The sequence below is a fragment of the Procambarus clarkii genome, chromosome 55 (genome assembly GCF_040958095.1).
Source record: "Procambarus clarkii isolate CNS0578487 chromosome 55, FALCON_Pclarkii_2.0, whole genome shotgun sequence".
Classification (NCBI taxonomy): Eukaryota; Metazoa; Arthropoda; class Malacostraca; order Decapoda; family Cambaridae; genus Procambarus; species Procambarus clarkii.
This window is the reverse complement of record NC_091204.1, coordinates 6,679,069-6,705,372: the sequence shown is the minus strand read 5'-3', so window position 1 is coordinate 6,705,372 and position 26,304 is coordinate 6,679,069. Positions and strand designations below refer to the sequence as shown.

Below are 26,304 nucleotides of genomic sequence, written 5' to 3'. Positions count from 1 at the left end.
TCTACACATTCTCTTGTGCTATTTACATGTACAAAACCTTGTTCCTAAATGCTAATCCTGATCTGAAACTCTCCATTGATAGATGTAATAGAACCCACGAGCACCACAACATAAATAAGTATCTTTTGATATATATTGACAGTCATGCTAATATAATTGCCAGTAAGGTTTATGTAATTCACAATCATCTTAATATAATTGCCAGTTTGAATAATATAATTGACAGAGGATTATACAAATCAGGATAATATTATTGCTAATCAAGCTAATATAACATTGAATCAGGCATTTTCACCCACAGGGTTATTGATCGATGGAACTGACTACCCACCAATGCCATAACTGCCAAAATGTGCTGAATTTCAAAATATACCTGGAAAAAATCAAGCAAAATGGAAGGGGGGGGGGGGGGGGAAGGGAACCTTCAACAAGCTGCCAGCTTCCCGTTGTTATTGAGGCCACTAGGGTTAGTGGCCCTCAGGTAAATCGGGTAAAATATTATTCCAAGACAATTACAGCATAACTGATAAAGTTAGGCAAGAGTAATATAAATTTCTGGTAAATTTAGAGTGATGTAAATTTCTAGAGTAATATAAATTTAAATTTCATATTAACTTGACTGACAGTTATAAATTCCAATCTGCCTTCAATAAACTCTTCGGTGAAATATTTATAATCAAGAGTATTATTCATAAATATGCCTAAACAAAAAATATAAAATAGACATCAGTTTGCATATGAATCTGATGAGAAAATTCCTTGATTAACCTACATTTCCCTATCAATCAATGGTCTCATTTTAAGTACGTCTCAGACTGTCTTCTTCACCAGCGCCAATGCTAAATAATATTACAACAATAATGTCCATAACTTAGCTACAGACTATATTACATTTTAAATAAATTTTCACAGAGAACAAAAACAGAAAGCACATTATTATTTACATAAATATGAAGAAAAACATTTAAAGCTATGATTTATCTTTGCTAAACTAAAGAGATATTTCTATACTTATAAGCAATTTTGAATTTTCCTATAGTGACAGCTTCTCTAGTTCTTGCTTGGTCATCTAACCTTCATAAAAGAACAATATAATAAAATATCTTGATCTTTACCTTTCATGGTGAAGTGTATTTCTCAAACAAAATAGAATTACCTTTGAAGAACATCCAACTGACATTGTGATAGCACACTGTTAGATTAAAGTTAAGTTAATATACCTGTATGTGCCTCATTATCCTTCAACATTCTCTTAATTACCTTCCACACTCTAAGTGTTTAGCCTATTATCTGCATGTATCATTTTGTGCCTCTTCATACTTCCAAGACGACTGAATCTCTTCCCACACTCTTGACACTCGTGAGGCTTGTCACCTGAATGCACTAACATGTGCTGTATTATAGTTCCACGTACTTTAAATTTTTGGCCACACTCGGCACATTGAAAAGGTCTCTCATCCGCATGCACCATCATGTGACGCTTCATATGTCCATGCCGACTAAATCTCTTCCCACACTCTGGACATTCATGAGGTTTGTCACCTGAATGGACTAACATGTGAGTCGTCATATTTCCACGTTTACTGAATCTCTTCCCACACTCTCGACACTCGTGAGGCTTGTCACCTGAATGCACTAACATGTGAGTCTTCATACTTCCAAGACGACTGAATCTATTCCCACACTCTGGACATTCATGAGGTTTCTCACCTGAATGCACTAACATGTGCCTTATTATAGTTCCACGTTCTCTAAATTTTTTGCCACACTCAGCACATTGAAAAGGTCTCTTATCCGCATGACTCATCCTGTGAGTCTTCATATGTCCATGCCGACTAAATCTCTTACCACACTCTGGACACTCGTGAGGCTTGTCACCTGAATGGACTAACATCCCAGCAAACATTTTCATGTTTTTAAAACATCCTAAAAACGACATTTCATTGTTTTCAGCACGTTTATAATTACGTTTAGAAAAGGTTTTTTGAGAACTTTTATATACAACCTTAGAACGTAAATAATTAACATTTCTAAAAACTTTTTTATAATCTTTTAATTACCTACATTAAAACGTTTAGGGTAAATTAGGGTATAATAATTTTTTAATTCATATCTGAAATAGAAAGGGAGAGAAAGAAAGAAGACATATCTGAGAAAGAAATGGACATCCTATATATGTATGTGCAAATTACAAATAAATAGGGTACAAAAAGAGAATTAAAATATTATATTTATTTAATTAAGAATGAGTAATACAACAAAATATATGTAATAGCTCGAAATATATAGACTATATCTATAACAGAATATAAAAGTAAAAATTTAAAAATCTATAAAAATCTATATATGCAATATGTGAACACAATAGATTTTGTGATCAAGCAGCCTGTGATTCATGTCATGCTGAGATCAGTCTGACGTTACAAGCAGTTATTGTTACTTAAAACTAAAACAAGTAAAATTTTCCGAGTATACATATAACACTATAGTTTTTCTATGACTAATAATAAAAATCTATTAATCAAAAGTTTAGGACTAATTAACTAAAAATAAAAATCTACAAGTGAATGTCAACAGTCAAGTATAATATTCATGTAGAAAGAGAAAGAAAAAGAGAGAGAGAAGGAAAGAAAGAGAAAGAAAGAAAGGGAGAAAGAGAGAGAGAAAGAAAAGAAAAAAGTCATGTATAATATTCATATTAGCACCATGCAATATAACTTAGATTAAGTAAAAATCTCAGACATTTTTAAATCAAATGAAATATGAGAGCCAGAGAGAGAGAGCGAGAGCCAGAGAGAGAGCGTGAGCCAGAGCCAGAGAGAGAGAGTCAGAGCCAGAGAGAGAGAGAGAGCCAGAGAGAGAGAGAGAGAGCCAGAGAGAAAGAGAGAGCCAGAGAGAAAGAGAGAGCCAGAGAGAGAGAGAGAGAGCCAGAGCCAGAGAGAGAGCCAGAGAGAGAGAGAGCCAGAGAGAGAGAGCGTGAGCCAGAGCCAGAGAGAGAGTGAGTCAGAGCTAGAGAGAAAGTCAGAGCCAGAGAGAGAGAGCCAGAGCCAGAGAGAGAGAGCCAGAGCCAGAGAGAGAGAGAGAGCCAGAGAGAGAGAGAGTCAGAGAGAGCGAGAGCCAGAGAGAGCGAGAGCCAGAGAGAGCGAGAGAGCCAGAGAAAGAGAGAAAGAGAGGGGGAGAGAGAGGGCCAGAGCCAGAGAGAGAGAGAGCCAGAGAGAAAGAGAGAGCCAGAGAGAAAGAGAGAGCCAGAGAGAGAGAGAGAGCCAGAGAGAGAGAGAGCCAGAGAGAGAGATAGAGCCAGAGAGAGAGAGAGAGCCAGAGAGAGAGAGAGCCAGAGCCAGAGAGAGATAGAGCCAGAGAGAGAGAGAGAGCCAGAGAGAGAGAGAGCCAGAGCCAGAGAGAGAGAGAGCCAGAGCCAGAGAGAGAGAGCCAGAGCCAGAGAGAGAGAGAGAGAGCCAGAGAGAGAGAGCGTGAGCCAGAGCCAGAGAGAGAGTGAGTCAGAGCTAGAGAGAGAGTCAGAGCCAGAGAGAGAGAGCCAGAGCCAGAGAGAGAGAGCCAGAGCCAGAGAGAGAGCGAGAGCCAGAGAGAGCGAGAGCCAGAGAGAGCGAGAGCCAGAGAGAGCGAGAGAGCCAGAGAAAGAGAGAAAGAGAGGGGGAGAGAGAGGGCCAGAGCCAGAGAGAGAGAGAGCCAGAGAGAAAGAGAGAGCCAGAGAGAAAGAGAGAGCCAGAGAGAGAGAGAGAGCCAGAGAGAGAGAGCCAGAGAGAGAGAGAGAGCCAGAGAGAGAGAGAGAGCCAGAGAGAGAGAGAGCCAGAGCCAGAGAGAGAGAGAGCCAGAGCCAGAGAGAGAGAGCCAGAGCCAGAGAGAGAGAGAGAGAGCCAGAGAGAGAGAGCGTGAGCCAGAGCCAGAGAGAGAGTGAGTCAGAGCTAGAGAGAGAGTCAGAGCCAGAGAGAGAGAGCCAGAGAGAGAGAGCCAGAGAGAAAGAGCCAGAGAGAGAGAGCCAGAGAGAGCGAGAGCCAGAGAGAGCCAGAGAAAGAGAGGGGGAGAGAGAGAGAGAGAGAGAGAGAGAGAGAGAGAGAGAGAGAGAGAGAGAGAGAGAGGGCCAGAGCCAGAGAGAGAGAGCCAGAGCCAGAGAGAGAGCCAGAGAGAAAGAGAGAGCCAGAGAGAGAGAGAGAGCCAGAGCCAGAGAGAGAGAGAGAGAGAGCCAGAGAGAGAGCAAGAGAGCCAGAGAGAGAGAGCAAGAGAGCCAGAGAGAGAGCAAGAGAGCCAGAGAGAGAGCAAGAGAGCCAGAGAGAGCAAGAAAGCCAGAGAGAGAGCCAGAGAGAGAGAGAGCAAGAGAGCCAGAGCAAGAGAGCCAGAGAGAGAGAGAGAGAGAGAGCAAGAGAGCCAGAGAGAGAGAGAGAGAGCCAGAGAGAGAGCGAGAGAAAGAAAGAGAGAGAGAGAGAGAGAGAGAGACAGACAGACAGAGACAGAAAGACACACACACAACAAAAGAGGAGACAGAACAAAATTAAGGCAAGGAGAGAGAAGACAGAACAGAAACAACAGAGAGAGGAGAGAAATTAGAAATCATTGAAGAGAAGGGGAAGAGAAACACAAGATAAGAAAAAAATACAAGAAAAATATACAAGATAAAAATGACATAAATGAATACCACAAATATAAAAAGTAAAGGAAGAGAGAAGCTAGAAGAGACAGGAAACGAGAGGTGTTAGAAGAGAGGAGGAAAGGAGAGATTAAAAGTTAAGAAAAACAGGAGAGAAACGTAAAAGAAATAAAAAAAAGGGACATTTGTGAGGAGAGAAAATAAAGAGACCAGAGAAGACCATATATCAAGAGTGTGAGGATAAAGACTTATATATTTTCTTAGTAGACATCCTCTGGCTCTTGTTGCCCCTCTTGTATACGAATTGTACTTGCAAGCTTTCCCTGAAAAGATATTAACAAAATTAATATTTAATTATTTATTTATATAAATTACACACACACAAACTTTATATTATATATATATATATATATATATATATATATATATATATATATATATATATATATTATATATATATATATATATATATATATATATATATATATATATTATATATATATATATATATATATATATATATATATATATATATATATATATATATATATATATATATATATATATATATATAATTTCGTAAACCTCACCCTGTAAACATTCATGTTTCTACATGTTAAACAAGCTACGAGGATGAGGGAAGGGGATGTTCCCTCCATGCTGGATATTATATTTACCAGGAAAGAGAAAGATATATTTATCATCCAGTACCTCCCTCCTTTGGTACCTCCCTTTTCCTCCTTTCAGTACCTCCCTCCTTTTACCCAAGTGACATTGTCACTTGGGTAAAAGTGACCATGTCTTTTTGGGAATAAAGTATGCAATGCATTATAATCTGGAAGAAAATGAGCTTGAAGCAGTTGAAAAACCTGACTTGTGGAGAGGTCATTATGGGGAACTCAGATATTTCCTTAAGGAATTTGACAAACACTTGCTGTTAGGACATGAAGTAAATGAGATGTATGTCAAGTTTTGTGAAATATATGATAATGGCACAACAAAATTTATACTAAAGCAGAGATGCAGAACTAGGAAAAGGGGATAAATTGCCCAAACATACAAGCAATACAAAGATGCGAGAAACAACAATAGCAGTAAGGAGAGGGGCAGAAAGACTATGACTTTCGGTCATATTCAACAACACAAATATACATACACACACACACATTATTGGAAAAAATTGGAATTGGAATATTGGAAAAAATAATTAAAACTAAATGGGTAGAACACCTGGAGAGAAATGATATAATTTCAGACAGACAGTATGGTTTTCGATTTGGAAGATCCTGTGTATCGAATTTACTCAGTTTCTATGATCGAGCAACAGATATATTACAGGAAAGAGATGGTTGGGTTGACTGCATCTATTTGGACCTAAAAAAGGCATTCGACAGTTCCACATAGAGAGGTTGTTCTGGAAACTGGAAAATATTGGAGGGGTGACAGGTAAGCTTCTAATATGGATGAAAAATTTTCTGACATAGAAAAATGAGGGCAGTAATCAGAGGCAATGTATCGGACTGGAGAAATGTCACAAGTGGAGTACCACAGGGTTCAGTTCTTGCACCAGTGATGTTTATTGTCTACATAAATGATCTACCAGTTGGTATACAGAATTACATGAACATGTTTGCTGATGATGCTAAGATAATAGGAAGGATAAGAAATTTAGATGATTGTCATGCCCTTCAAGAAAACCTGGATAAAATAAGTATATGGAGCACCACTTGGCAAATGGAATTTAATGTTAATAAATGCCATGTTATGGAATGTGGAACAGGAGAACATAGACCCCACACAACCTATACATTATGTGAGAAATCTTTAAAGAATTCTGATAAAGAAAGAGATCTAGGGGTGGTTCTAGATAGAAAACTATCACCTGAGGACCACATAAAGAATATTGTGCGAGGAGCCTATGCTACGCTTTCTAACTTTAGAATTGCGTTTAAATACATGGATGGTGATATACTAAAGAAATTGTTCATGACTTTTGTTACGCCAAAGCTAGAATATGCAGCTGTTGTGTGGTGCCCAACAACAGAAGTTGGCCCATATCTTAAGAAGCACATCAACAAACTGGAAAAGGTGCAAAGACATGCTACTAAGTGGCTCCCAGAACTGAAGGGCAAGAGCTACGAGGAGACGTTAGAGGCATTAAATATGCCAAAACTAAAAGACAGAAGAGGTGATATGATCACTACATACAAAATAGTAACAGGAATTGATAAAATCGACAGGGAAGATTTCCTGAGACCTGGAACTTCAAGAACAGGAGGTCATAGATTGAAACTAGCTTAACACAGATGCTAAAGAAATATAAGAAAATTCACTTTCGCAAATAGAGTGGTAGACGGTTGGAACAAGTTAGGTGAGAAGGTGGTGGAGGCCAAGACTGTCAGTAGTTTCAAAGCGTTATATGACAAAGAGTGCTGGGAAGACGGTCTCATCCTTTAACTACACTTAGGTAATTACACACACACACACACATACATATTATATATATATATATATATATATATATATATATATATATATATATATATATATATATATATATATATATATATATATATATATATATATATATATATATATATATGTCGTACCTAGTAGCCAGAACTCACTTTTTGGCCTACTATTCAAGGCCCGATTTGCCTAATAAGCCAAGTTTTCCTGAATTAATATATTTTTTCTAATTTTTTTCTTATGAAATGATAAAGCTACCCATTTCATTATGAATGAGGTCATTTTTTTTTATTGGAGTTAAAATTAACGTAGATATATGACCGAACCTAACCAACCCTACCTAACCTAACCTAACCTATCTTTATAGGTTAGGTTTGGTTAGGTAGCCGAAAAAGTTAGGTTAGGTTAGGTTAGGTAGGTTAGGTAGTCGAAAAACAATTAATTCATGAAAACTTGGCTTATTAGGCAAATCGGGCCTTGCATAGTAGGCTGAGAAGTGCGTTCTGGCTATTAGGTACGACATATATATATATATATATATATATATATATATATATATATATATATATATATATATGTCGTACCTAGTCGCCAGAACGCACTTTTCAGCCTACTATGCAAGGCCCGATTTGCCTAATAAGCCAAGTTTTCATGAATTAATATATTTTCTCTATTTTTTTTCTTATGAAATGATAAAGCTATCCATTTCATTATGTATGAGGTCAATTCTTTTTTTATTGGAGTTAAAATTAATAGAGATATATGACCGAACCTAACCTATCTTTATAGGTTAGGTTAGGTAGCTGAAAATGTTAGGTTAGGTAGTCGAAAAAACATTAATTCAAGAAAACTTGGCTTATTAGGCAAATCGGGCCTTGCATAGTAGGCTGAGATGTGCGTTCTGGCTACTAGGTACGACACATTATATATATATTTATATATATATATATATATATATATATATATATATATATATATATATATATATATATATATATATATATATCGGACAATTAGTAAAAAAAAAAAAAAAAAAAAATTATTTTACCTTGTACCTAGATCCACCAGGCCTGTTTGGTGCCTGTTTCAGTACTTGAGAAATCTGGAAGGTCACATCCTCCTCCTCAACTTGTGGATGTGCGTTGATAGATGATTCTGTAAAATTAAGTTATTTATATAATAATAAATTCAGTATAACAATAATATTCTGTAAAATTAAAAGTAATTTATACATCAATCAGATAAAACTCTCCAGAGATGGTGATACACAACATATAAAGGACAAGTTTCAGAACAAAATATGCATTTAGGAATAAGGTTTTGTACATGTAGGTAGCACATGAGAAAATAAGTGGAAGGTGATCAAGTTTATATTAACATGTTAATGACTTTGTTAAGGCTTTGCAAGAATGAAAAAATATTAATAATATAATATCACCTACCAATTAATTGTACATCATTTATAAGTCAATTATTTGCATTATTTGCATTATTTGCAAAACATGGGGGGATACATAAGGGATAAACATAGGGGCTGCAGAAGGCTTATTGGCCCATACGAGGCATCTCCTATCTAAACACAAAGATTAATCCAGTGTAATTGGCCTGTTATGTTGTAACACACATATATATATATATATATATATATATATATATATATATATATATATATATATATATATATATATATATATATATATATATGTGTGTATGTATGCCATATACATATATATGCTATGTTGTATGCTACAACTTGGCTGATAATAAAGCCATTCACAACTGCAGGCCTAATAAAAAAAGGAGGTGGCATAGCAATATCTTACAAAGATACCTTCATCTGCAATAGTCTCATTAGTAATAGAGACGACTATTGTGAATATACCTTTGCCAAGTTCTCCAGTAAATCCCTTAAATCCTCCTTGACTATAAGTGCCATCTATAGATTTCCCAATACCGACATAGCTTCATTCTCAGATAACGTAAGGAATCTTATCATAAATAACAATCTCAACAAAAATCAAACCAACTTAGTGGTTTGTAATGGTGAACAAAACATGCAGATACTTATATATAACCTGTGAATAGAGTGTAATAACACCAAAACTATTTGTTTATTGTTTTATGACCATAATAATTGAATCACTAATATGATTCACTAATATATAATCCTAATAATAATCACTAATATATAATCCATTGAGCATGCTGCATCTCTTTCAGTCTCTTTGCAATTTGAACAAGAGGGTTTTTAATTGATCGAACCATATTCTTAAAGTAAAGTAAATGAGATGTATTCCATATTTTGCAAAATATACGATGAAGGCACACAAACATTCATACCAAAACTGAAGGGCAGGATTTATGAGGAGACATTAGAGGCATTAAATATTCCAAACTAGAAGACAGAAGGAAAAGAGGAGATATGATCACTACGTACAAAACAGTAACAGGAATTGATAAACTTGATAGGGAAGATTTCCCGAGACCTGGAATTTCAAGAACAAGAGGTTATAGATTTAAACGAACTAAACAAAGATGCCGAAGAAATGTAAGACAATTCACTTTTGCAAACAGAATGGTAAACGGTTGGAACATGTTAGGTGAGAAGGTGGTGGAGGCCAAATCCGTCAAAAGTTTCAAAGCATTATATGACAAAGAGTGCTGGGAAAATGGGACACCACGAGTGTAGCTCTCCATCCATCTGATTGATAACCCAAATGAATTTTTCATGGATATGATACCAACATCAAATCATAAATCAGATGTGATCCTATCCCCACTGGATTTTGAAGAAGCCATAGACAGTATGCCTATGCACTCTGCACCAGGCCCTGACTCTTGGAACTCTATATTCATCAAGAACTGTAAAAAACGTTATCGCAGGCCCTTCACATTCTTTGGAGACAAAGCCAAGATACTGGCATTGTCCCTGACATACTAAAAACAGCAGAGATAGCACCGCCCCATAAAGGAGGAAATAAGGCAGAGGCAAAAAACTACAGACCGATAGCACTAACATCGCACATCATAAAAATCTTTGAGAGAATGCTAAGAAGTAAGATCACAAAATACATGGAATCACAGCATCTCCATAACCCCAGACAACATGGTTTCAGAACAGGGCGCTCTTGCCTATCACAGTTGCTGGACCACTCTGACATGGCACTAGATGCCATGGAAGACAAACAAAACGCTTTGACAAAAAAAAGCCTTTGACAAATGTGACCATTGTGTTATTACACATAAAATGCGTTCAAAAGGAATTACCGGAAAAATAGGCAGATGGATATACAACTTCCTGACTAATAGAACCCAATGTGTAGTAGTCAACAAAATAAAATCTGGACCATCAACCATAAAGAGCTCAGTCCCCAAGCGTACTGTGCTTGCTCCAATACTTTTTCTCATCCTCATATCGGACATAGACAAGGACACAACCTATAGTACTTGATCATCCTTTGCAGATGACACTAGAATCTTCACGAGAGTAGGCAACATAGAGGACACGGCAAACCTCCAATCAGATGTAAATCAGGTCTTTCTATGGGCTACAGAAAATAACATGGTGATTAACGAACATAAGTTTCAGCTCATGCGCTACGGAAAAAATAAAAAATATAAAAACGGAAACCACTTACAAAACTCAGTCAAATCATAACATTGAACGGAAAAGCAACGTAAAGGATTTGGGTGTACTGATGTCAGAAGGCCTTACATTTAAAGAACACAATAAAGTAGCCGTCACAACTGCAAGAAAAATGACAGGATAGATAACAAGAACTTTTCACACTAGAGATGCTATACCGATGATGATAGTTTTCAAGACGCTAGTGCTCTCTAGAGTGGAATACTGCTGCATAATGAAAGCCCCTTTCAAAGCTGGAGAAATTACTGACCTATACTTATGCATTTATCTTCGGTTTAACACAACAGGCACCAGACACACGCTAGGCATCATACACACTAGGATAAAACAAACATTAGGCCAGAAGTCAGAAAAGAATTCAAAGAATTTTACTGGAAAGGCTTGCTGTTAGGAAAGGAAGTAATTGAGATGAATTAATGCACAGTATGTCAATTTTGTGAAATATATGATAAAGGAACAAAAACATTTATACCAAAACAAAGATGCAGAACTAGGAAACAGGATTTGTTCAACTGAAATTTCAAGACGGACAGAGACCAAAAGACACAAAAATGGAATCAATATACGAAGAGGCCAAACCCCCAAACATACCAGTAATACAAAGAGAAACAACTACACGCCAGTGAGGAGAGAGGCAGAAAGAAATTTTGAAAAAAAGGAACAAACAAATGTAAAGTAGAACAAATCATATTCTATAAATACAGCAACAACCAATTGCAGGTAAAGGATAATATTCAGAGCTTTTAAATGCATGGATGGCGAAATACTCAAGAAATTGTTCACGACTTTTGTTAGACCAAAGTTGGAATATGCAGCGGTTGTATGGTGCCCATATCTTAAGAAGCACATAAACTGGAAAAGGTGCAAAGACATGCTACTAAGTGGCTCCCAGAACTGAAGGACAAGAACTATGAGGAGAGGTTAGAGGCATTAAATATACCAAATATACTACACAAATATATATACTACACATGCACAATAAACTACCCTACACAGGCTGAGTATGGTGTGTACAATAAATTATTAGCTAAAAGATAAGACTAAGTTTGTATAAATGGGGGTTAAGTCAGAGTGGGAAAATGTAAGTGGAGTGCCTAAAAACCCTGTCCTGGGACCTCTGTAATTCATAATATATACAAATAATTTAGACTCAGGTTTGATCAGCAATATTTGAAAATTTCCAGACGATACAAAAGGGATTTTTTTCTGGATTCAGGATTATTTTTTTATTGCTGAAAACAGGTTTTCAGCAATAAAAGAAATACAGTATTGCTGGAACAACCGTCGACATCTTCAAGAGAAAACCTGAACATCTTCAAGAAGTGAAGATGACCTTGAGAAGAAGTATAGGTTGGGAGAAGTATAGGTTAGGAATTGTCTCCAAAGAATTCTCAAAGAATTACTCGTTATTGCTATCCAAGATAATTAGACGAGCCAAAGCTAAATACTACGAAGATAAATTTACCCAAATAAAGAGTACCTTACCTAAAAATATGTATGTACCTTACGTAAATAAACATTTGATTTTGAAGTGCCGGACAAACAAGGCTGTGGTGGATATGTGGGCCTGAGGGGCCTGTCCAAGCAACAGCCTGTTGGACCAAGCTCTCACATGTCAAGCCTGGCCTTGGAAGGGCTTGGTGAGTAGAACAACTACCAGAACCCTATAATGCATGTATCAAGGTGTCCAGGCAGTGAGCACCACATAATGCAGTGCAGTCCTGTAAGAATAAGCACAGTAAGTATGGGCATGGAGGGGGTGCAGCAGTGGCTTGTGAAGGGCTGGAGAGTAAATGGACATGCCCAGGGGTAAAAAGCATTAGGGTAACAGAACATAGCCCATAAAAATAGTAATGACAATGAATGAATAATTATATGAATGCAATAATACTTCATATCTCAATAGGAATACTAAGCAGGATGCAAGACAAGGTACTGGTGGTGATAGTGGTTGGTACAAGTCCTCACATCCCCACAGACACCAGTAACAGCCCTCACCTCCCAACACAGTACCCTTGTAGCGAGTTAATCTTATACTCGCTTCATTATCTTATAGCATAACTAATTAACACTAATTACAGAAGCTACACAGGTGATACTTTGGTGTGAGTTGAGCGCACTGAGCGTCGGTATCGCTACACCCTTGTTCCTTAACAACCCTTTGGACCTTTATTACAGAAAAATAGAATCAATTAATTTAATAAAATATAAAATATAAGTGCTTACTTACGATAATACTATCGGTGGAACACAAAATCTTCTTCTTCTTGATAGTAGGTGCAGTTTGCATGAAGGGTTAGTCCTCGCCATGACTGAACTGACGACAAAATGGCCGATGTGTTGATATGGCGTCAGGTGACGCTGTGACGTCACAGGTGAGGGACGCTTTGCGCATTACTCCCTCGTACTTAAAAAGTACTACAGGTACTTTTTGGTTTTATTTTTGAATATGGCAGAAGTTGGACAGCTTTTCAAATCATTATAAGGGAGTGAGTTCCATAGACTAGGTCCCTTTATTTACATAGAGTGTTTACATAGATTAAGTTTGACTCTGGGGATATCAAAGAGATATTTATGTTTGGTGGGGACGTGGCCATGTGTTCTATTACATCTGTCCAGGAAGAGTTTCAGAACAGGGTTTGCAGTTAGAAAAAGGGCTTTATAAACGTAATTTACACAGGAGAATGTATGGAGTGAATTTGTTTAGCATGTTTAAGGATTTGAACAAGGGAGCTGTGTGTTGTCTGAAGGTAGAGTTATTTATTGTCCTGATAGCAGATTTTTACTGGATGATGATGGGCTTGAGGTAGTTTGCAGAGGTTGAACCCCAAGCACAAACGCCATAAGAATGATAGGGATAGATAAGTGCATAATAGAGTGAGAGGAGAGCAGAGTAGGGTACATAATATCTGATCTTAAACAGTATACCAACTGTTTTAGAAACCTTTTTAGTTATGTGTTGTATATGGGTGCGGAAGTTGAGTCTCTTGTCTAAGTATAGGCTAAGAAACTTTCCATCATTTTTATTGCTAATGTTTACATTATCTATCTGAAGCTGAATTGCATTTGTTGATTTGTTTCCAAATAAGATATAGTAGGTCTTTTCTATGTTTTGTGTGAGGTTTGTTGGTTGACATCCACAAGTAGACTTTTTTTAATTAATTGTTTACAACATTATTTAACATGAGTGGGTTGGGGTCAGAGTAGATGAGTAGTATCATCAGCCAACAATATAGGTTTAAGTATGTTAGAGACATTAGGGAGATCATTGATGTATATAAGAAACAGGAGGGTCCTAGGATGCTGCTCTGTGGCACCTTTACGGTAATTAAGTGGTAGAGTGGGAGAGGTTATATCATTGATGGCTTCATATTGGTGTCTGTTACTAAGATAGGATCGGATATAGTTTAGGGCAAGGCCACGGATTCCATAATGGTGGAATTTAAGTAAGAGGTAGTTATGGTTAACAGTATCAAAGGCCTTTCTCAGGCCGATGAAGAGTTCAATTGGAAACTCACTTTTGTCAAGGGCTGAGAAGATTAAGTCAAGCAGACTAACAATAGCATCATTGGTACTCTTTTGGGAGCGGAAGCCAAACTGACAGGGACTTAGTATATTGAATTTTACAAGATTGGAGTAGAGCTGTTTGTAAAAAAAAAAAAAAAATTTTGATAATATAGGTAGATTCGATATGGGTCTGTAATTATTTATGTCTGCCGTGTTACCTCCTTTATGAACTGGCGTTACTCTTGCTTTTTTAAGGATATCAGGGAAGGTATGACACTCTAGGGATTTGTTGAACAGCAGTGCTATGGATGGTGCAAGGGCATGGGAGGCACGCCTGTGTACCATCGATGGTATTTCACTAATGTTCCCAGCTTTGGTTTTTAGCGAGTGAATGATGGACACAACATCTGTAGGGCTGACCGGAGAGAGGAGAAGAGAGTTTGGATAGCTGCGTGAAAGATATGTGGTAACATATGTCTGAGTCTCTGGGATTTTTCGGGCAAGGTGAGCACCAAACGATGAAAAGAAGCTATTAAATTCAGTTGCTGTTTCAAGATCGTATTTTGATTGATTGTACAAGATTGTATTTGTGTCTAGCTTCAGACACAAGCATGTTACAGTTATGTCTTAAAGAGTTGAGAGCAATTAAGGATGATAAAGAGTCACTTACAACTAATGTATCAAGTTTGGATACTTGTACACATTTCAGTGCAAGGAGCAAGGCAAATAGTTCAGTCTGAAGGATAGAGGCCCAGTTGTTTATACGGACTCCCCACTCAAAATATAAGTCATATCCTATTGCCAGGACAACTGCACTTCCAGCTGCACCCGTTGGGCGCTGTAGGAAACCTTCAGTGTATATGATTTGAGAGAGAGAATGCTCTGTGGACAGAGCATCAATATGGCTTAAGACGTTGAGCTTTGCCTCAAGACAAAGCTGGGACTGATCTCTAATTTGCTCCTTTGATGGAAAGGGAGGGATTAAAATTGAAAAGGGTGTAATTTCCTACAGTGCAGGAAAGTGCTATTGTTGTCTCTCTTGGTACAAATTATAAATCTGATACTTTCTGAGTTCAGTTCCAATTTTATTTATCTATTTGAAACAATGTTTACATTCAATAAAGAAATTCTGGAGGGCTTCTGTGCAAGGGTTAGGATGAGCTAGCCTAAGCATTTTTATACCAATTTGACAGTTATTTTCAGTAACACGATAAACAACGCTCGGAATATTAAGTTCCTTTCTCATATTAAGTATCTTTGTGGTACGAAGGCACCCAAGGATTATCCTCAAGGCTTCGTTCTGCAATTTTTCAAGCCCTCCAAGCTTTCTTTCAGGATGCCTTAAAGTTAGTTTAGTTCATTTATTATGCACCCCATACCCATCTTGTGGGCGGTAGTGGAAAGGGTTGCAGAGGCACATAATGGGCTCAGGGACTGAACCCAACAATTCATTTAGCTAAGCAAGTTACAATCTTGATGAGCTAGTTACAAAATTCAGTATAAGTCGTCACATCAACAATAGGTTCGAGATCGATCACAAGTACAGTTTCTAAATTAAGCAACTGACATATGTGGAGAGCTAGTGTCACAATTGATATGTTTGTCCTGCACACCGCTCCCCATCCAGTGGGCAGCGGTGGATAGGTTACAATCACTTAGTTACTACTTACAGTTAGCAAACTGGGGATATTTGGCTAAAATTTCTGGTACCAGATCATTTTGAATGAAATATTGACACATCGTTGGTACATTGGTTATAGAATTGTCTCTGAATTCACTATCACATAGTGACGGAGGGTGTGCGAATAATTTTGTTGACAGTTAACATTTGGTCAGGTCTACATCGGCAGATAATGGGAATTCCCAGAAATACTTGTAACCGAGTCTAAGCCGAGCAGTAGTAACATCTAGAAGTCTGCTGATTTTATTGGATGAACCATAGATGTGTGGCTCCTTTTGCATAATAGTATTGAACGAAAGTTAATCTCCCCAAACACTTTCGCGTTTTGGGCAAGTTACCCCTCCACTCTCTCCATTTTTGTTTGGACATTCCCTGGTAGTGCGCGGAAATACTGAAAAGTGTATACTCTTTTCAACTTTGTCACCTTAATTCTCGTCCTATGTCTTTCATTTTGGTATCAATGCGTTCGCAATAGAATTCCCAACAGAACTATGTGCATATAATGTCAAAGACAGCAGCGCGCTCCACCCGCCGACAAGATGAATGTAGGCCAAGGGTACCAGAAAAAGAAAGCTGAGCCACCCTCAGGCAACTCTCATTACATTAGAGAGCGTGATAATACTGAAAAGTGTATACCCTTTTCAACTTTGTTACCTCAATTCTCATCCTAGTTTTTTCAATTTGGCATCAATGTGTTCGCAATAGAATTCTCTACAGGACTAAAGGCATATAAACTCCAAAAGCCCGGCTTACCATCCGCAACAAACAGAGTAAGCGAGAGTGTGTTACCAGGGAGCGCACAAGAGCGATAAAATGTATACACTCTTTTCATTTTGGTCACCCCAATTGTCATCCTAGGTCTTTCATTTTGGTATCAATGTGTTAGCAATAGAATTATCTACAGGTTTAAATGCATATAAACTCCAAAAGCAAGGTGTACCATCCGCACAAAACAGAGAAAGTGAGAGAAAGTAACCCGGGAGCACTCTAGTGCAATGTAATGTGAACACTCTTTTCACTTTGGTTACCTCAATTCTCGTCATATGTCTTTCATTTTGGTATCAATGTGTTCGCAATTGTATCTGCTGGCATTTTACCCTTTGCTTGGATCTGAAGGGTTTTAGGCTCACCACGATGCAATCTGATAGTACCACAGGTGTATATACCTATCTTCAAGCAGCAATTCACTCATTCAAACCGACTTATAATAGTTATCCATATATAAATGGTAATCTTTGTTCTACCTGTTAACCTGTCATATGAAGAAAGATTGTCAAAGCTTATATTACATTCTCTAGAAAAGCAAAGAATTAGGAGTGACATATGGTAGAGGTGCACAATGGGATGAATGGACATAACAAAGGGGACATTAATGGGGTATTAAAAGTAGCAACACAAGACAGAACTCGAAACAAAGTGTAAAAATTGGAAAAATTTAGATTTAGGAAAGAACTGCATGAGTAAATACACTGGGTTTGTACCTTAAGGTTCATGTATGCAATATTACAGAGTTCCAGTTAACTCCCATGCATGCAATTAATTTATGTTATGTTTATGTTTTTTATGTTAAAATGTTTTTGTTGATTTGTTTGTATATTTTCATAAGTAAAGCATGCTTACCGTCTTATTCCAAGTTTTATGATAACTTTACAAGGTTTAAAACATAAAGTTCAATATATATTCTGGTTTTCACACAGGAATTATACGTTAATATAACATCATAATAACGTAATGATGTCGTGTAAATAACGTTATACTGACGTCATATAAATGTTATATTTATGTTATAAGAACGTAAATTGGATAGCTTTACAGAAAGTAAACAAAAAAAACTAAATGTTGACTGAAAATTATTTATTCTTAAATATAAAGCATGAAAACATTATAATACCATAGCATTCACTATTATTTTTAAATTTTTACATAAATCTTAAAAAACTGTGTCTCAAGAATATATGTTTTTAGTTATATCCTTTGGTTTTAAGAACATCAGATATACGTATTTATGTCAAAAGTTACAGTATTACCTTTGTGGAACCATTTAAAAACGTCCACAAACGTTCTGTGTTTGCTGGGATGTGAGTCGTCATATTTCCACGTTTACTGAATCTCTTCCCACACTCTGGACATTCATGAGGTTTCTCACCTGAATGCACTAACATATGCCTTATTATAGTTCCACGTTCTCTAAATTTTTTGCCACACTCAGCACATTGAAAAGGTCTCTTATCCGCGTGCACCATCCTGTGAGTCTTCATATGTCCATGCCGACTAAATCTCTTCCCACACTCTGGACATTCATGATGTTTGTCACCTGAATGCACTAACATGTGCCTTATTATAGTTCCACGTTCTCTAAATTTTTTGCCACACTCGGCACATTGAAAAGGTCTCTCATCCACATTCAACATCATGTGAGTCTTCATATTTCCACGCTCACTGAATCTCTTCTCACACTCTGGACACTCGTGAGGCTTGTCACCTGAATGCACTAACATGTGAGTCTTCACACTTCCAGAACGGGTGAATACCTTCGGACACTGTGGACACTGGTGAGTCTTCATCTTCTTTATGACAGGTGCAGTTTGTGTGAAGGTTTTCTCCCCCGGATGTTGGGAGAAGCGTCAAGGCTTGAGTGTTGTTTCTTAGAGTTAGACTTGATGTGAGCACTTGGCGGTCAATGGTGGTGCTTTTTCTTTATGATAAGTGCAGTTTGTGTCAAGGTTTTCCCTTAATGCTCGTGCTGGACATCACCGGCGGGTGCTGCTAAAATGGCGGCGGTTGTTTACCCTCTCATCACCTGAGCGTTCCAATGTTTTTGTCAATATATTCAATATATCATTTTTCCTACTTCTGTTTTTTGTTTATAACTGGTCATTTATAATTAACACTTGTATTTATATTCATGTTTTTCAATCAACGAATGTACTTGAAATTGTTTCTTTAAACATAAAGCCACACGATTATACTTTTTGAAGGAAATAGCTCTATGCGAATGAAAACTCACACCCCAGAAGTGACTCGAACCCATACTCCCAGAAGCAACGCAACTGGTAACTACAGGGCGCCTTAATCCGCTTGACCATCACGGCCGTCAAAAGGAAGTGATAGCCGAGGCTATTTGAGTAGTTACCAGTTGCGTTGCTTCTGGGAGTATGGGTTCGAGTCACTTCTGGGGTGCGAGTTTTCATTCGCATATAGTCCTGGGGACCATTCAGGCTTGTTCGCATTTGTGTTCCTCACGTGTGCCCCAAAGAATGAGGTGATTTGGTGAAATGCTATGCCCAAGATTACCATCCGAGTTGCCGTCGGGGAAGTGGCTCAAATAGCCTCGGCTATCACTTCCTTTTGACGGCCGTGATGGTCAAGCGGATTAAGGCGCCCTGTAGTTACCAGTTGCGTTGCTTCTGGGAGTATGGGTTCGAGTCACTTCTGGGGTGTGAGTTTTCATTCGCATATAGTCCTGGGGACCATTCAGGCTTGTTCGCATTTGTGTTCCTCACGTGTGCCCCAAAGAATGAGGTGATTTGGTGAAATGCTATGCCCAAGATTACCATCCGAGTTGCCGTCGGGGAAGTGGCTCAAATAGCCTCGGCTATCACTTCCTTTTGACGGCCGTGATGGTCAAGCGGATTAAGGCGCCCTGTAGTTACCAGTTGCGTTGCTTCTGGGAGTATGGGTTCGAGTCACTTCTGGGGTGTGAGTTTTCATTCATATATATATATATATATATGTATATATATATATATATATATATATATATATATATATATATATATATATATATATATATATATATATATATGTACATATATATATATATATATATATATATATATACATATATATATATATATATATATATATATATATATATATATATATATATATGTATATATATATATATATATATATATGTCTATATATATACATATATATATATATATATATATATATATATATGTCTATATATATACATATATATATATATATATATATATATATATATATATATATATATATATATATATATATATATATATATATATATGTATATATATATATAAATATATATATATATATATATATATATATATATATATATATATATATATATATATATATATATATATATATATATATATATATATATATGTGTGTGTGTGTGTGTGTTATTGAATATGACCGAAAAAGTAAGATTAATAATTCTAACACGAATTTTCTCAATCTTTCGAACATTTCTTTTCACTGTTGGTGGTAATTCAAAAATCAATTCTCCAAAATTCATTTTTATTTCTAGTCTTTTATTTCTAGACTAGAAATAAAAATGAATTTTGGAGAATTGATTTTTGAATTACCCTGCACCAACAGTCAAAAGAAATGTACGAAAGATTGAGAAAATTCGTGTTAGAATTATTATTCTTACTTTTTCGGTCATATTTAATAATATATGTCTACAGGAAAGACTGCTACCAAAATATACTAATATATATATGTATATATATATATATATATATATATATATATATATATATATATATATATATATATATATATATATATATATATATATATATATATATGTCGTACCTAATAGCCAGAACGCACTTCTATGCCTACTATTCAAGGCCCGATTTGCCTAATAAGCCAAGTTTTCATAAATTAATATATTTTCTCTAATTTTTTTCTTATGAAATGATAAAGCTACCCATTTCATTATGTATGAGGTCAATTTTTTTTTATTGGAGTTAAAAATAACGTAGATATATGACCGAACCTAACCAACCCTACCTAACCTAACCTAACCTATCTTTATAGGTTAGGTTAGGTTAGGTAGCCGAAAAAGTTAGGTTAGGTTAGGTTAGGTAGGTTAGGTAGTCGAAAAACAATTAATTCATGAAAACTTGGCTTATTAGGCAAATCGGGCCTTGAATAGTAGGCATAGAAGTGCGTTCTGGCTATTAGGTACGACATATATATATATATATATGCGAACAAGCCTGAATGGTCCCCAGGACAATATGCAACTGAAAACTCAAACCCCAGAAGTGACTCGAACCCATACTCCCAGGAGCCACGCAACTGGTATGTACAAGACGCCTTAATCCACTTGACCATCACGACCGGACAAAATGAGGTGATAGCCGAGGCTATTTGAACCACCCCACCGCCGGCACTCAGATAGTAATCTTGGGCATAGCATTTTACCAAATCACCTCATTCTTTGGGGCACACGTGAGGAACACAAATGCGAACAAGCCTGAATGGTCCCCAGGACAATATGCAACTGAAAACTCACACCCCAGAAGTGACTCGAACCCATACTCCCAGGAGCCACGCAACTGGTATGTACAAGACGCCTTAATCCACTTGACCATCACGACCGGACAAAATGAGGTGATAGCCGAGGCTATTTGAACCACCCCACCGCCGGCACTCGGTTAGTAATCTTTGGCATAGCATTTTTTTCCAAATCACCTCATTCTTTGGGGCACACGTGAGGAACACAAATGCGAACAAGCCTGAATGGTCCCCAGCACAATATGCAACTGAAAACTCACACCCCAGAAGTGACTCGAACCTATACTCCCAGGAGCCACGCAACTGGTATGTACAAGACGCCTTAATCCACTTGACCATCACGACCGGACAAAATGAGGTGATAGCCGAGGCTATTTGAACCACCCCACCGCCGGCACTCGGATAGTAATCTTGGGCATTATACCTAATAACCTAATACCTAATAGCCTCGGCTATCACCTCATTTTGTCCGGTCGTGATGGTCAAGTGGATTAAGGCGTCTTGTACATACCAGTTGCGTGGCTCCTGGGAGTATGGGTTCGAGTCACTTCTGGGGTGTGAGTTTTCAGTTGCATATTGTCCTGGGGACCATTCAGGCTTGTTCGCATTTGTGTTCCTCACGTGTGCCCCAAAGAATGAGGTGATTTGGTAAAATGCTATGCCCAAGATTACTATCCGAGTGCCGGCGGTGGGGTGGTTCATATAGCCTCGGCTATCACCTCATTTTGTCCAGTCGTGATGGTCAAGTGGATTAAGGCGTCTTGTACATACCAGTTGCGTGGCTCCTGGGAGTATGGGTTCGAGTCACTTCTGGGGTGTGAGCTTTCAGTTGCATATTGTCCTGGGGACCATTCAGGCTTGTTCGCATTTGTGTTCCTCACGTGTGCCCCAAAGAATGAGGTGATTTGGTAAAATGCTATGCCCAAGATTACTATCCGAGTGCCGGCGGTGGGGTGGTTCAAATAGCCTCGGCTATCACCTCATTTTGTCCGGTCGTGATGGTCAAGTGGATTAAGGCGTCTTGTACATACCAGTTGCGTGGCTCCTGGGAGTATGGGTTCGAGTCACTTCTGGGGTGTGAGTTTTCAGTTGCATATTGTGCTGGGGACCATTCAGGCTTGTTCGCATTTGTGTTCCTCACGTGTGCCCCAAAGAATGAGGTGATTTGGTAAAATGCTATGCCCAAGATTACTATCCGAGTGCCGGCGGTGGGGTGGTTCAAATAGCCTCGGCTATCACCTCATTTTGTCCGGTCGTGATGGTCAAGTGGATTAAGGCGTCTTGTACATACCAGTTACGTGGCTCCTGGTAGTATGGGTTCAAGTCACTTCTGGGGTGTGAGTTTTCAGTTATATATATATATATATATATATATATATATATATATATATATATATATATATATATATATATATATATATATATATATATATATGTCGTACCTAATAGCCAGAACTCACTTCTATGCCTACTATTCAAGGCCCGATTTGCCTAATAAGCCAAGTTTTCATGAATTAATTGTTTTTCGACTACCTAACCTACCTAACCTAACCTAACCTAACTTTTTCGGCTACCTAACCTAACCTAACCTATAAAGATAGGTTAGGTTAGGTTAGGTAGGGTTGGTTAGGTTCGGTCATATATCTACGTTACTTTTAACTCCAATAAAAAAAATTGACCTCATACATAATGAAATGGGTAGCTTTATCATTTCATAAGAAAAAAATTAGAGAAAATGTATTTATTCATGAAAACTTGGCCTTTTAGGCAAATCAGGCCTTGCATAGTAGGCTGAGAAGTGCGTTCTGGCTACTAGGTACGACATATATATATATATATATATATATATATATATATATATATATATATATATATATATATATATATATATATATATATATATATATATATATATATATATATATATGTCGTACCTAGTAGCCAGAACACACTTCTCACCCTACTATGTAAGGCCCGATTTGCCTAATAAGCCAAGTTTTCATGAATTAATGTTTTTTCGACTACCTAACCTACCTAACCTAACCTAACCTAACTTTTTTGGCTACCTAACCTAATCTAACCTATAAAGATAGGTTAGGTTAGGTTAGGTAGAGTTGGTTAGTTTCGGTCATATATCTACGTTAATTTTAACTCCAATAAAAAAAATTGACCTCATACATAATGAAATGGGTAGCTTTATCATTTCATAAGAAAAAAAATTGAGAAAATATATAAATTCATGAAAACTTGGCTTATTAGGCAAATCGGGCCTTGCATAGTAGGCTGAGAAGTGCGTTCTGGCTACTAGGTACGACATATATATATATATATATATATATATATATATATATATATATATATATATATATATATATATATATATATATCTGCACCCCGCCATCTTCCCCCACTCCGCTACCTGCGCCCGACCCACCCAGCCGCCCATCAACACACAGCCTACCCACACACCTTGAGGTTACCTTGAGGTGCTTCCGGGGCTTAGCGTCCCCGCGGCCCGGTCGTCGACCAGGCCTCCTGGTTGCCGGACTGATCAACCAGGCTGTTGGACGCGGCTGCTCGCAGCCTGACGTACGAGTCACAGCCTGGTTGATCAGGTATCCTTTGGAGGTGCTTATCCAGTTTTCTCTTGAACACTGTGAGGGGTCGGCCAGTTATGCCCCTTATGTGTAGTGGAAGCGTGTTGAACAGTCTCGGACCTCTGATGTTGATAGAGTTCTCTCTCAGAGTACCAGTTGCACCTCTGTTTTTCAACGGGGGTATTCTGCACATCCTGCCATGTCTTCTGGTCTCATGTGATGTTATTTCTGTGTGCAGGTTTGGGACCAGTCCCTCTAATATTTTCCACATGTAAATTATTATGTACCTCTCCCGCCTGCGCTCAAGGGAGTACAGATTTAGGCTCTTTAGTCGGTCCCAATAGTTTAGATGTTTTACTGAGTGGATTCTAGCAGTAAAGGATCTCTGCACGCTCTCCAGGTCAGTAATTTCTCCAGCTTTGAAAGGTGCTGTCATTTTGCAGCATTACTCCACTCTAGAGAGCACAAGCGTTTTGAAAAGTATCATCATCGGTATAGCATCTCTAGTGTGAAAAGTTTTTGTTATCCAACCTGTCATTTTTCTTGCAGTTGTGATGGCTACTTTATTGTGTTCTTTAAAGGTAAGGTCTTCCGACATGAGTACACCCAGATCCTTTACATTGCCTTTTCGTTCTATGCTATGATTTGCCTGAGTTTTGTACGTGGTTTCCGTTTTTATATTTTCATTTTTTCCATAGCGCATGAGCTGGAACTTATCTTCGTTAAACACCATATTATTTTCTGTAGCATATAGAAAGACTTGATCTACATCTGACTGGAGGTTCGCCGTGTCCTCTATTTTGCCTACTCTCATGAAGATCCTAGTGTCATCTGCAAAGGATGATACAGTGCTATAGGTTGTGTTCTTGTCTATGTCCGAAATGAGGATGAGAAAAAGTACTGGAGCAAGCACAGTACCCTGGGGGACTGAGCTCTTCACGGTTGATGGGCTGGATTTTATTTTGTTGACTATTACACATTGGGTTCTGTTGGTCAGGAAATTGTAGATCCATCTGCCTATTTTTCCAGTAATTCCTTTTGGAATTACCTTTTTGAAATTGAAATTCCTTGAAATTGAAATTTTCAATTTTTAATTTTCCTTGAAATTGAAAATTTTGAAAAATGAAATTCCTTTTGGAATTTAAACTCTGGACAAATATAACCTCTCCGCTTACTTCAGGTATAATCACCGATAGCACTACAGACCATTACCCCACATTTCTCCTAACTAACATTAGCAAACCACCTCTTGAGTCAAGAGAGATATGTTTCAGACTACACAATGAAACTGCTATAGACAATTTTATAACTGCTACTGATAATGTCAACTGGGAGTCCGAGTTAGGTAACATAGAGGACATCAACCTAACAGTTCAATCTTTTCTTCAAAAAACTCTTAGCCGTTATAATACCCACTGTCCTATGCTTACAAAACAAGTCACAACCAAAAGGCTTAACAATCACTGGCTTACAAAGGGAATACTTAAATCTATTAATAAAAAACATGACCTTGAGAAAAAGTATAGGTTAGGAATTGTCTCCAAAGAATTCTCAAAGAATTACTCATTATTGCTATCTACGATAATTAGACGAGCTAAAACTAAATACTACGAAGATAAATTTACCCAAATAAAGAGCAACATTAAACAAACATGGAGAACAATTTCCCAAATATTGGGATCAAAGAAGTCTTTAAGTAACAAACCGACTCTCCTGTCTAATAACGATGGTCAGCTTTCAGCCTCTGATTCTGCTATTGAGTTCAATAGGTTCTTCTCTTCCATTGGTTCATCCCTTGCTAATGATATTCCATCTTCCAGTACTGACATTAAGGACTATCTTACAGGGAACTATCCCCAGTCTCTGTACCTAAAGCCTATTAATTACATTGACGTCAATGAGATAATCCTTTCCCTTAAAACCAAGTCTGGTGCCCTTGAGGAGATACCAACTTTAATCTACAAAAAAGCCTCCAGATCTTTAGCCCCTGCTATTGCTTTGCTCTTCAACATGTCACTTGAACTCCAAACCTTTCCAGATATTCTAAAAAAAGCGAGAGTAACTCCTGTCCACAAATGTGGTGATCTCACAGATGTTAACAACTACAGACCTATATCAATCCTGCCAAACTTGTCAAAAATTTTTGAAAAACTAATCTATAAGCAGCTTTACTCATATCTAGCCAAACTCAATATACTTAGCCCTTGCCAATATGGCTTCAGGCCCAAAAAAAGCACTAACGATGCACTTATTAGTATGCTTAACTCGATTCATACAGCTCTTGATAAAAAGGAGTTCCCTGTTGGGTTATTTGTGGACCTGCGTAGAGCTTTCGATACTGTCAACCACCAAAACCTTCTTCTTAAATTACATCATTATGGTGTCAGAGGACACTCCCTACAATACCTCAAATCCTACCTTACTGACAGGCTCCAATGTGTTTCTGTGAATAATACAATTTCTCCCACCCTACCCATCAACATTGGTGTTCCCCAGGGCA

At 37.5% G+C, this 26,304-nt stretch overlaps 1 long non-coding RNA gene across 2 annotated transcripts; it reads right to left on the bottom strand.

Moving 5' to 3' along the window:
* Positions 1-4,117: 4,117 nt before the first annotated feature.
* On the bottom strand, positions 4,118-13,127 carry LOC138352893 (uncharacterized). Of its 2 annotated transcripts, none has more exons than XR_011222931.1 (4): positions 12,949-13,127; positions 12,204-12,439; positions 8,121-8,227; positions 4,118-4,926 (listed from the first exon to the last, which is right to left on the bottom strand). It is a non-coding gene; the product is annotated as an uncharacterized lncRNA (long non-coding RNA). The 2 variants fall into 2 exon arrangements; XR_011222932.1 differs by having other exon boundaries at positions 12,222-12,439.
* Positions 13,128-26,304: the final 13,177 nt, after the last annotated feature.